We start from the raw sequence: 13,140 nt of genomic DNA on the forward strand, positions 1-13,140 counted from the left end.
TCTTGTCCCACCTTGGACGAGCTCTAGAGACCTCGGAGGTGCTAGCTACGAATACCCCTGTTAGCAAGATACCTGAATAACAAGTACCCTGCCAATCTCTAGGTAACCAAAGATAAGCTTCATTACCGCATATGAAATAAGCAGGATCACCTACATACAAAGGTCGGTCCTCACTCGTCAAATTCGCAATATTGGTACGACCCTTAAAAGTACCCATTGACTGAGGTCCATTCCTTTGTATGCAGAAAGAAACAGAGTGGGGGCTGTGATTAATAGTGTAAGAAGGAGTCGTGCATACCGGTTGCCTATGAGAGCCATCTTGAAAGATATTAACAATTGGAAAGGTCTAGAAAGTCTATCGGAAGGCCTAATAGAAGCAAGGTTACGTTTACTCTTATTTGCAAAAAGAGAACATCCCAGAGGCGTCAGGACTGGCCTTTGAAACTCGTTCAAATTAGTCCCATCGAAATTCCTTTAGATGCTATCATTCCAATGACCAAAGAATAGTGCCCTTAGAGAGGCGTAGCATGCAGTAGTTAAAGGCAAAGGATGAATATACCAGCACAACCCTTTTTCTCCGTGTTGTGGCAAATGCAAACATATCCAGCAATTAGATTGATTCAGAATTGCATGGGTCACAATCTTAAGTAAAAAAAGTGTATTGTTGTGATAACTCTGTCTGTGTTGGGAATCTCTAGGAAATAGAGTGTGCAGATGCACAAAAGGAGAAGACGTAGTAGCAACACTCTCAGTGGGTTTTAAAGTTTCAAATGGAAGTACCCCATCTATATACCAAAACCCTAAAGCGATGATTACTGTTAGACCAATTAACAAAATCAAGAGAAAACAATAAGTCCTCAAGGACCATGAATTTGTATGTCCAATCTCTTTGTTAGCCCCACAATCGATTGGTTGCTTCGTACGAGTAGGAGTAGCAACAGGCATTGTTCCTCAAAAGTTCGTTCCGGAAGGTTTCTGCAACGGACTCCTTAAGTTTGTTTGTTGGTGATCTCCTGACCAATGATCTTAATTGAAGATATCTTTGCCGGTCCCAGCCACTTACTTATGTTTCAATGAGAGAGTGGCAAAGGACTAGCTCAACAGTCATTTCCCATGGGCACAGCTGTGCTGTGCTGTAAGTCTAGTGCCGTGGATGCAGATCGTACCTTAAGACTACAGGCACTGTGTGATCTGCGAACAGAGTGTCGTTGCTTCCTGATGGAAGTGGTGAAACAGAGGAAAGATTGCTCAAGGGTGCAGAAAGATCCGAAGAAGAATTCAAAGACAAAGGAGCCATCTACCCAGGCCCCACGGGCTCAGGAAGTATCTCCGAAACACCCTTGATGTTGTTCAAGACAGATTGATTATCAGAAACATAACAAGTGGTTTCCTTCTTTTCTTCTTCCTTGAGTGGCAAAGGAAAATGTATTAACTTGGTGTGTGTTGCTTGGATCCAGTGTCTCCTGCCTGCTACTCATACAGCAGTCTGTGTGCCAACAGGACCTGGAACGGTTCTCACCAGCGCGGAGCGAGACTGGATGCTCTCTCAAACGACTTTTTTAGCACCCAATCCCCAGGTCAAATTCTATGACCTGGCCCCTAGTATTTAACTGGGAAGGCTTCTTGCACTTGTTGGTAAATCAAATACACAGTTTGAGTTAACTGGTCACAGTATTCAGCAAGAAGCAAATGCTCCACATCTTTCAATGCTCTGGGTTTCGGCAGATTCTAAATGTTAGCTGGTCTCCCCATTACTATTTCATATGGGGAGAGTCCAGTTCTAGTCTGTGGGGTCATCCACATGGACAGTAGAGCTATCGGTAAGGTGTCTGGCCATTTCAATTTACTGCTGGCACAGACTTTTGCAAGCTTGTTCTTCAAGATACCATTATGACGTTCTACAAGTCCAGCAATCTGAGCGTGTCTAGCCGAATTAAACCGTTTATCGATCTATAATCCCGCGCATACTTGCAAGACTACAGCAGCAATAAAATGTGGACCATTATCCGACCAGATGACCCTCGGCAACCCAAACCTAGGAAAATATTCCTTAAGCATGGTTTTTGCCATTGTTATTGCTGTGGCATCTTTCACAGGGAAGGCTTCAACCCACTTGCTAAAGGCACAAATCATTACTAAGACATATTTGTAGTTATAGCAGCGCTCCTTCTCGATGAAGTTAAAATTAATCACCTCAAAAGGCATAGCGGGTGACCAAAACAACCCCTCAGTGACATCGTACCCTTCGCCACATTATGTTGTAAGCATACCATATAACTTTGAACAAAACACTCAGCAGTCTTTGAAATGTTTACATTTACCAAGACAGGTTCTAACAATTTACACATTTTTCCTAGCACATATGTGAGCAGGACCATGAGCCATTGTAACCATGGCGGTGACATATGCATCGTGTAGCATCCATCTTTTCCTTTCGTTGTCCACCCAACAACCTTCCTCATCCAAACTTGCTAAACCCTCAGCCCAGTGTTTAAGTTCTTTTGGAGTGGCATCAGCTTGAATATTCTTTATCGAGTCAATCCCTTCATCTACTGTACAGATAATTGTAGTTTCTTTCCTGACATACATTTCTGAGTATAAATCAGTAGCGGTCCATTTTCTTGTGAATGCTAGTTGAGTAGGAAGCACAAGTGCTGAGAGTAGCTGAACTATCAAGGTGCCATGTTGGATTTTTGTTCTGTGTGAGGTCAAGAAACCTCGTTCTGCCCATAGTCTACCGAAGTTGTGAACCACCTCAAAGGTATACTGGCTATCTGTAAATACATACATGCCAACATTCTGTGACCAAAAATCTGTAGGAATCGTAAAGTTTCAAAAATTGGTATGTGTTGCCACTAAATCGGTAGATGGTAGGACTGCTTAAAAATTGGTAGGGTTGGCAAGTATGTAGGATGGGGTGGCCCGTTAATGAGCACAACCCTTTCCTCTCCCTGTTTTCCCTCCAGTCACCTTTCACTCAGCCAATTCTTGCCTGTGACACCCCCGACATACGGCCTGGCAGACACCAGTTTACATATATGGGACAGCATTGGTCGCCCATCAACCCAACCTGATACACTTGGCCAACACACACTCAAATAGGGAACGCCCAAGCACTTGTTGGGTCCATCATGCATCCATGGTTCACTAATTTCTAAAGCACTCATCTCTGAAGTCTTTCAAAACCTTCACAGGAATATATTTGTCCCAACGAGGTAGGTGTTGGGGGGTGTGTGTGTGTCTCTCTCTCTCTTTCCTTCACTGTACGATCCCAAGTATGTGGTTGTCCTGACAGCCTTGCAAAATGTCTGTCTTGGGTTGATTAAGCTATGGATAAAGTAGCACTGCCCTCTTGGACAAAGACAATTTGCTGGAGAAAAAGGTTTGCAATTGGGATAATTTATATACCCACAATCCATTGCTGATATGGCTCAGAACTGGAGGTGAACTTCCGGCGATGGCTACTAGGGGCGCTGTGGAGTGTGTGACTTGGCTCTTATGGATTTTCCTATTTTCACATTTCAGGTAAAAGGTTACTTTTTTCCAAACCTTTTTAAACCCACCATAACTTTGTTGGTGTTGCTAAAAACATGGCCAAATACTCCAACTACAAAGTTCCTCCTTCAATATATTAGGGACACTGGGAAGTGGGAGGAGCTTTAGCAGAGTTGCATGACTGACAAGGGAGACAAACAGCGAACATCGTCTCTCCAGATGGGGTGCGGGGAGAAAAAGCAGGCACTGTCAGGACTATACTGCACTGATGCTCCCTAATAAGGGGGAAACCAATTATCTAGTTGTCCTGACAGACTTTCAAGATGTCTTTCTTGGGTTGATTAAGCCATTTATAAAGTAGCACTGCCCTTAGACAAAGAAATTTCCTGGAGAAAAAGATTTGTATTTGGGCTAATTTGCATACCCAAAATGCCTTGCTGTTGTGGCTCAGATCTGGCGGCATATATATATATATATATATATATATATATATATATATATATATATATATATATATATATATATATATATATGTATATATATTTTAAAAGACACCCAGCATAACATAACAAATCACTGAATCCAACTGCCTCTCAGTAGACTTAAATTGCAATATTGGAAGTTAATTTTAAAACGTTTTCGCTAAAAGAACTATATGCATCCTAAAAATGGGACCATTTTCTCTTGGTTCGTGTTGCAGTGCAGCGCCCACGATGTGGGTTTTCTATAGTCTCCAAAAAATATCAAAACAAATATTAATGCTTAGGGTCTTCATAGTGTAGCATTCAACATGAAAAGTTATTCGGCAACATGTTCCTCTATGGCCATAAAAAATCATTGCCATGTTAAACTAGACTGAATTATAGCTGCCACTCCTGCCCTCTAAGGGACAGGCTTAACACTCTTCTGGCCCAAGATGGCCAGGCCAGCTTGCAGAGCCACAGTCCTGACCCTAAGCGGCTTGGAGGCTAAACCACAGAGACTCACTTGGACTGACGGCTGTGTCCGTCAAGGTCACTGGTAGTATTTGGGAGTATTAAGGAGATGTGGAGGAGGCAGGACTCTACCCATTCCTCCCCAGGATTAGGAATGGCTGTGCAAGAGGGCAAGGAAGGAGCAAAGAGAGAGAATGACTGAGTCTGGCACTTGTACACAATCACAATTCTAATCCTTGCCATTCAACCATCCCTAACCTTGGGAGAGAGTTCAGCATTCTACACGCGTGTTACCTGAGCATTGTCAAAGCGCTGTACTACTGTGGTCAGTTCTAGAAATGGAAAACATGTATGAGGGAACTGTCACCTCTTTGGAGGGGCAAGGCTTTTGGAAGGAAGTGGTAAGGACAAAGGGCATGGTCCCCTGCCAGGTAGTGCGCCACAGTATCTCTTCATAGAACTCAATCCTAGCGATTTGCATAAAAGCAAAGAGCATTATGGGAACATCATAATGTGCACAATTCAAAATGTTAAACATGTCCTATAGTGATTCAGTAAGAAGCGCTTTTAAGTGTATAATGGACTCTTTTGTTTTGATTAGTCACAACATTCACCCTAATAAAGAAATGTCTGTAAAGTACAGGACATATATACCACATACATGCCAACATTCTGTAAGCAAAAATCTATAGAATTTGTAAAGTTTCAAAAATATTTAAAAAATTGGTATTTGTTGCCACCCAATCGGTAGGTGGTAGGACTGCTTAAAAAGCGGTATCCTACTGCCTAAATCGGTAGGGTTGGCAAGTATGTAAATATGTTTACTCTAAGCCCTTCGGAAAGTTCACAAGTTTGAGTCAGTGAGATATTCTCTGCGGCCTGCGCAGAGTTATGGAAATTCTCTTGGTTTCCACAATCGTGCTTAGTGTAGTGATGGCATAAGCAGAAGTGAATATACCATCTGGAAGTTTGAAGCAGGAGCCATCACAAAACAGCTCCCCTTGCGGATCATTCACAGGTGTATCATTTAAATCAATCCTGCCTTTGGTTTCTTGCTCTGTGGTATAGAGGCAGTCATGTGACATTTCGTCACTGCAAGCAATACCTTGGGGAAGAGGTAACAATTGAGCCGGATTCAATACGCAATACCTCTTAATTTGGATATGCGGTGCAAATAGGATTAGTTTGTATCTCGTTAATCATGCGGAACTAAGGTGTTGTGTTTACGTTCTGTTTAGTAGAACGTCTACGCAGTGGGGTACCATTACAGTTAAAGTGTGAGCTAAAAAAATACCCTCACTTTGTTTTACAGACGCAGCAGCAGCAGCGACAGCTCTCAGACATCTCAGTAAAAGACATGCAACAGGATCAAGTGTGGAGGGAAAATAACCACACAGTCTATTCTTCACCCCATGTTTCTGTGTTAACACTGCCAAAGCACATCCATCACATTCATGCACATGCAACACAAAGGCCTTATCATATTTTTTGGAGTGCCTAAAACTGGTACTGGACACAGTGCAGTCTTGAACAGATCAGAAGCTTTCTGGTGTTCCAAGTTCCACAGCAGTGTCAAAGAAATGCCCTTCTTTGTCAATGCCAACATTGGTTTTATCACTAGTGAAAAGTTTGGGATCCACTGTCTACAGTAAGAAGCCATTCCTATCAAGGCTCTAACTTCTTTCTGTGTATTTGGGACAGACATGCTAGAATTGCTTTTTATCCATTCAGGTGTCAATCTTCTTTCCTCCTTTGACAGGAGATAGCCTAAATAGGCGATCTCCTGTCGACAATACTGAAACTTCTTTAATGAAGCCTTATGCCCAGGTTCTGCTAGATGAATAAGCAATAACACAGTACCCTCTTTGCAAGCACTTTCTGAGTCTTCAGCTAAGAGAAGGTCGTCAACGTACTGCAACAATGTACAAGTGGTGTAACGCTAACCTGGTATCCACAGGGGCGCCACACAATACTGGATGGAGGTCTCAGTGCTATCCCGGACCCCTCTTTGCTTGGTTATGTGGCAGACGTTGGGTAGCGCCTATAACAGGAGAATGGAGGGTTAAGATACTGGTTCTGTGATGGGTGGACTCCCACCTCCCTCTGGTCCAAATCCCCTCCCTTGGGGTTATTTCTCATCTTAAGTTTTTGTGCGTTGAACTCTCCATCCTGCGTCTCTGTGCAGGGGCACGTGGTTGGTTTGGGCGTTCCGTGGACCTAGTTGCTTCACTGGTCCGTGTGCCCTTATGTCAGGTCCAGACCGGCTCTGATTCTGACTCTGCTTGCTGTCTTCCAGGTGAGTTATGATGTCTTTTCCATCTTTATTCTGTCTCTTTCTTTCCCTCTGTTTTCTCTGTCTTCTCAGCGTCTTGCTCCATTACGCTGTTCCCTAACAATGTCTCTTTTTGTCATCACAGAGATGGTTGCGATCTCAGAGTTGCTGCGCCGATGGCAAAGACCACAGTGAGTTATTGATGTGCGGAGCACTACACTGCTTATTGGTGTTAATTGCTAACCTGTGTTCTCTTCTCTTTGTATAGGTTGCGGTGATGTTCCGGAGTGATGAGCGATCGAAGCGCTGCTTGCCCAGGTAAGTGCTAAAGCTGACCTTGTTCCTTCTCCCTTGCAGGTTGGGGTGAAACCCGGAGATGGGCGAGGTAAGAGAAGCACAGGGTGCTGTCAAGACTCGCTGCTTGCCCAGGTAAGAATTGTTATTAATGCTGTCTTTGTTTCTTTACCTTTGCAGGTTGCTGCAAACTCCGGAGATGGGCGAGATAAGCGAAGCGCAGGATGGACTCACGACTGGTTACTTCACAGTTCTTGCTCGCTAATGCTGTTCCTGTTCTTCCAGGATATTAATGGAATTGGATCTAGGGCTTCAGGATTGGGCTGCCGGAGAATCAGATGAGCAGGAGCTGGACACGGTGAGCGTTACGCTGCAGGAGTGCAGAATAACGCAAAGCATGTTCTGCTGTTTGGGTGTGGTTTAAATAGACCAGGTAAAGTAGTTCCAGGCCGAGTAGTACCAGATCCATCCATACCCAAAACACTAGACCGCATGGCTTGGTTCTGAGCTGTGTAATAGGCCTCCATGGTGGATTAAGGTATACTGGTATTGCTTTATTCCTGATAATGAGCCTGGTGGACTGACCCCATGCATGTTTCTGATGGAGTTTTAAGGCCCTTGGGGCCAGTGTGAAGGGCTTTAGCCCCACTGCTGCCAGGGGGCTGTTATACCTCATGGGGTCAGGGGCATGGATCGTGACAGTGGAAGACCACTCAGGTGTGTCAAGCTGCTCTTTCAAAGCCCTACTATAAATGCTCAGACTCTCTGTGTACCCTTGTGGTGCATGGGTAAATGTAAATGAGTGCCTCCCTAGGGTGAGCGTGAACAAATAACTACTATCCACGTGTATGGGAATTCTAAAGAAGGCATTCTTAAAATCCACCACACTGAAATGAGTAGTAGAAGCTGGGATCATTGTTAATATCGTAGTTACATCAGGCACAATTGGAGATTGCGGAGCAACAACCTTATTGATAGCGCAAAAATCGATAATGAAACGAAAAGGAATTGCATTATCCCCTTTCTTATACACTGGTAAAATCGGGCTATTGCACAAACTTCCTGCAATTTCTTCAATCACTCCACGATGTACAAAATCGGAAACTATACTATTCAACACTTGCTCACTAACAACTGAAATCTTATATTGTGGGACACGTGGCAACTTAACTCCTGGTTTCAAAACAATTTTGGAAAAAACAACAGGGTAAATTAAAGCTCAAAGAGCCGGAGTGGCAACTGCCTTCCCAAACCGTAGGGAGATACTGATACACAGGGGACGGTTTACTGGAGAAAAGGTTCATCAACTTGCCGATAAGGGCAAGACAAAACAACTAATGAGATTGTTTTGACAGTGGTCCTGTTCTCTTGGACACAGGGTAAAGAGCTGGTCTGGTGCTCTATTGAGGCACCCAACCCCACCGGTGGGGAGCCGGGGGGTGGAGGGAGGTGTCGTGTGGGATATCTGGTCCCAAGCGATGTTGGGCGTGCTACCTGACTGGAGGGCAGTCTGGCTTGGTTTGTTTTTTTGGTCACCAACAACCTGAAGGATGGAAGGGGGCGAGGGAGGGGGGGAGACAGGATGGGAGTGGAGCAACCAGCACTATTATGTGAAAGAGTGCGAGAGGGGGATTAAATCTCGTATTCTTGAATCTAGACAGCTAGAGATGACAAGTGCAAAAATGGAGGCATCGGGATTGTCATGTAGTTTTATTCACCCTGATGACTCGAAAGTTCCTTGCAAATGGGTTGTTCCCTGGAGGGTGGATTAGGTGATACCAAATTTTCACTAAAAATGCACTATCCCACTAGTTATGGGATGTGCTGGAAAAGCCCATGCTTTCTGGGTTTTTCTCAATTTCATGCAGTAACCCCTGTTGGTCTTGGGGGTATCATAAAATGTTGTGGTGAAGCCACAACAGGTGAGGTCGACCGGTTTCGATGGTTCATCAGTGATTACCGACCATCTTCTTCAGGACAAGATCGATCTTCATGTGCTACTGAATAGTGTCTGTCCTCTTAGTAGGGCAGCGGTAACAGGCTGCATGGGGATCCTGGAAAGTATGGCTGGGCTGTCCAGGAGGTCCGCTGGGAGCAATAAATAAATGAGCTCTCTCCAGTGGCGTGCCTGAGGAGATTCGAGGCGGGCACAGAAAACGCTGCAGCCTACTCAGTCCCAAACAATTTTAACAGGCTCAATTTTCAAAAAACCAACATCATTGTCATCAACTGCCCATAAACACGTTGGAACTTTACTAAATTCAGGCGACAAATGTCTAGTCAAAAACTGTAGATAAAAGATTATTATTGCTGGGGTGAAATCGTCAAACGTACTCCATCCGAAAGAACAATGAATTACTGCATTGAATTCCTTCAACAGATCCAACCCCAACAAATTCTCTCCACAGTTCGTTGTCAGAAGAAACAGACATTAATCCTTAAATGGCCCCAGTGAAATCGGGACCGGTAGAGAAACCGGACTAACCACTGGCGTACCAGAAAACCATACAGAAAGGTTATTCTGCCCTGACACTGGAATGTCTGGAACCCGTGAATGATCAATGGAACACTTCTGTGCTACTGTATCTATCAAAAATAGATGCTTCCTGTTCCCCACCATCATTTCAACGTAGGGACCTCTCGGATTAACTGGAATAGGCGTTGGTTCCAGACCCTGCTTCGGGCTGTCCTAATGACACAATATATCATTGAAGACAAGATCTTCAGAAAGATAGGCAGTTGAAGGATTATCGAAAATATTTCTGCTATCTATACTAGGTTGCTGATTATCTTGCGAGAATGATTGTGGATTTTGAGTGAACTGGCTTCTACCAGGACCCCATACCCCAGGGCAGCCTCTGGACCGTCTACCCATGACACCATATGTGTTATTTGACCTCTGCTGAAGGATCGGGCATTGCACTCTCCAATGACCCTCTTCTCTGCAATAAGCACATTTGTTCACGTGTACAGGACCCAACTGTGCATTACTTTGTGGAACAAACTGACCTCGAAACTGTGTATTCCCATCTCTAGTCCCTCTAACTATCTGTTGCAATAATACTTTGGTTTTCAGGTCTCCCTTTTTCTTTTCAATCCTCTCTTTTTCATTATTGACCCTATTCTCGTAATATTGAGCCATATGCATTACTTCGGACTGCAATTTAGCTTGCCAAGCACTCTCAGAAGTCCTGATTTGTAACTGAGTATCAGGCAACAATCCACGCACAAATTTAAAGAATTTGGAAGCAACTTCAGATTTTCCTTGGGTACGAGCAGTGAGTTTGTCCCAAACAATCCTTCTCTGGGAACCACAGTTTTTAATTTTGCTACTATTCTGTCTGGCAAAGTCAGTATCACTTGTGGTGGTCTCTCACTAGCTCTTCTTTCTCCATCTATCCTCACCAAGTTAACCCATGTGTCACCCAAACCTGCTTGATCATCTACAGTCCTAATTTGTTTCCATACATCAGCAGGTAGGATCACAGGAAACAACAAGTTTATATCATCCAAAGTGAAAACTGACGAATGCAAGACAGATTCTATTTCTTTGTAAAACCCTGTTGGATTTTTTCTAATGTTTGGTATTGACTGTCTGATAGTGTTTACTTCCTCTCTAGAAATCGGGACATGAACAATACATAGTGAGCTTCAATATCGATGGCTGCTGCACCTGTTGCGACATTAGCTGGAATCTCCCTCATAGGCAACTGAGGAGTAGGCGGCTCCGAACGTTTGTTAAGCAATAAAGCCAAGTCAGTACAGGGCACAAAGGCTCCCTTATAAATAATCAATTCTGCAGGACAACAAATCTTTTTCTTTATACACTCATCCTGCAAATATTCTACCATTACCTGTAATACGTTCCTCTGCATTTCTGGTGTATACTGACTATACGTATCATATACTTTCTGGGAGATATCGACACATCCGAAATCCATCTAAGCACATCCCTCGTGCAAATTTGCATTTCTTCACTCGTTGACTTACAAGGAGGAAGGAACCGTTTCTGCACACACAAAGCGTCCAAACTATCACCATCTATTTCATCGTCCTGTAACCATTCTAACTCCCTTCTTAACTCAAAAATCCTCTCGACATGCTCTTTTCCTTTCTCAGCTGAGCCCCTTGAATAGGCTAAAACATTCAAATTCCAATCCCAGTCCATATATTCCAAATTACAGCCAAATGTATTCCCATCCCCTCAAAAAAGACATTCTGTTCGGGAATACTTACAGTGTAGCTAAGACAGTTGATTTTCACCTTTCTCTATACATTGTTTAGCCCATGCATACAATTCTCTCTTCTTTCTTTAGAAACTGTACTTCGAGTCACTACTTTTGATTCAGTACTCTCCCCTTCATCAGTTACAAGCAGAGCAGAACTGCTTGGGAAAGAGAGAGTAGATAGATCCTGTACAACAGGTAGTGGAGACACTACCGCTGGTAACAAAGACGGAATTACTGGAACAGTAACAATCGGTAGAGGTAGAGGTATAGGTCGAGGAACAACAATAGGAGGAGGAGCAATAACTGGCAGCAGAGGAGCAACGGGAAGAAAAGGAATTGCCATGGGAGGAGGTGCGACAGCGGGAAGAGGTAAGACAACAGGAATAGGTACATAAGAAGGTGGTGCAGTGGCTCCAGACCTATGATAATTTAAGAGTTTATTAATTAGTTCATCTGAGGCATGAAAATCTTTAGAGGGATATATTTTCTGTATACCAAGTTGAAAAGCCTTATCTATGTCTCTAACAGACTCTGACTGTTTTTGTTGATCATATAATAATGCTTTTTCTGAATTTGACTTCTCTTTACTCTTAAATTGCTGCATAGCTTCCCTTTTCCAATTCTGAATTACATCAAATGCTGCAGGTCTAGCTTTTTTCTTTAACAATATAGTTTCTGAATACTCTATTTGGGTAATCTCAAAGCTACCATTGACTGGCCACTGAAATTCGGAAGCATTGTCATGATGCCTGCCCCCGGAAGACCAGACCAGGCCCAGCAGCCCCAGAAGCAGGCATCATGCCACTTGGAGCATGCCCAAAAGCCCCAGTTAGGGGCTGTTTGGGTGCAGTCCTGGCGCCTATGGTGCCAGGCTCATAAAGATAAAGTCAGTCTTGGCGCCATGGGCGCCAGGCTCATTATTGATAACTTACCTGAAGCAGACCATGCTGCATGAAGACTCAAGCCAAATGAGGCTTAGGAGGGACTATTTTACTGAAGGGACTATTTTGTTACTTGGCTGGGGCTGTGGAAGAATACTTACCTGGATCTTCTTTCAAGGCTATTTAAACCACGCCCGGACAGCCACACGTGCTTCGCGTTATTCTGCTTGCTGCAGCGTAACGCTCACCGTGTTTTCAGCAGCTCCAATCTTCAGCCACGCCCGCTTCAGTCCTGGGACTCCTGAAACAAGAAGAAAAGAAGGATAAAGGTTAGAACAGGAGTTTTATCTCTAATCCTTACCTGAATCCTGATCCATTTCGCCACGGAACTGAAAGACAGAAGTCTTTGAAGCATCGCTTCGCATTCCTATGGCGCCGTGCTGAACTCACCTGCTTGGCGGTACTTCAGCATTCCAATACGCTCTCTCCATCTCGCGGTCGCCCTCCAACACCTAAGGAGACAAAGACAGCAAGGTGAGCAAGGGGACTCTCTAAGGCTATACAAGCTACCCTCAAGGACTTACCTGATTTACCACGGGAGGTACTCACCTCATCTCGGGTCGGCGCAGTGAACTCTGCTTCATTGCCGTACCCCGGCCCCTAAGGGGAGAAAGCAAAGACAATACCAGTTACCACCCACAAAACTTACCTGATTTACCACGGGGGTCTCACCTCATCTCGGGTCGGCACAGTCAACTCTGCTTCATCGCCGTACCCCGGCCCCTAAGGGGAAAACCACAATAGACTTACCTGAATCTTACCAAGTGCCATTTGGAAATCTTCGAGTGGATTAATCGGCAACCTGCAAGGAATCGGACAGAGTGAAGATCAGACATTTGAACTCTTATGAACAATTGGACTTCAGAGTCAATAATGGAACTCACCAATTCCTCTACGCCAGTGAAGTAACTGGTCATCAACGCGCCCCTGCGGTCGACGCAGGATGGAGAGCTCATCCTTCCAAACCATCAGGT

Source organism: Ambystoma mexicanum, chromosome 11 (assembly GCF_040938575.1).
Source record: "Ambystoma mexicanum isolate Mex_15411 chromosome 11, UKY_AmexF1_1, whole genome shotgun sequence".
In the NCBI taxonomy this organism is placed as follows: Eukaryota; Metazoa; Chordata; class Amphibia; order Caudata; family Ambystomatidae; genus Ambystoma; species Ambystoma mexicanum.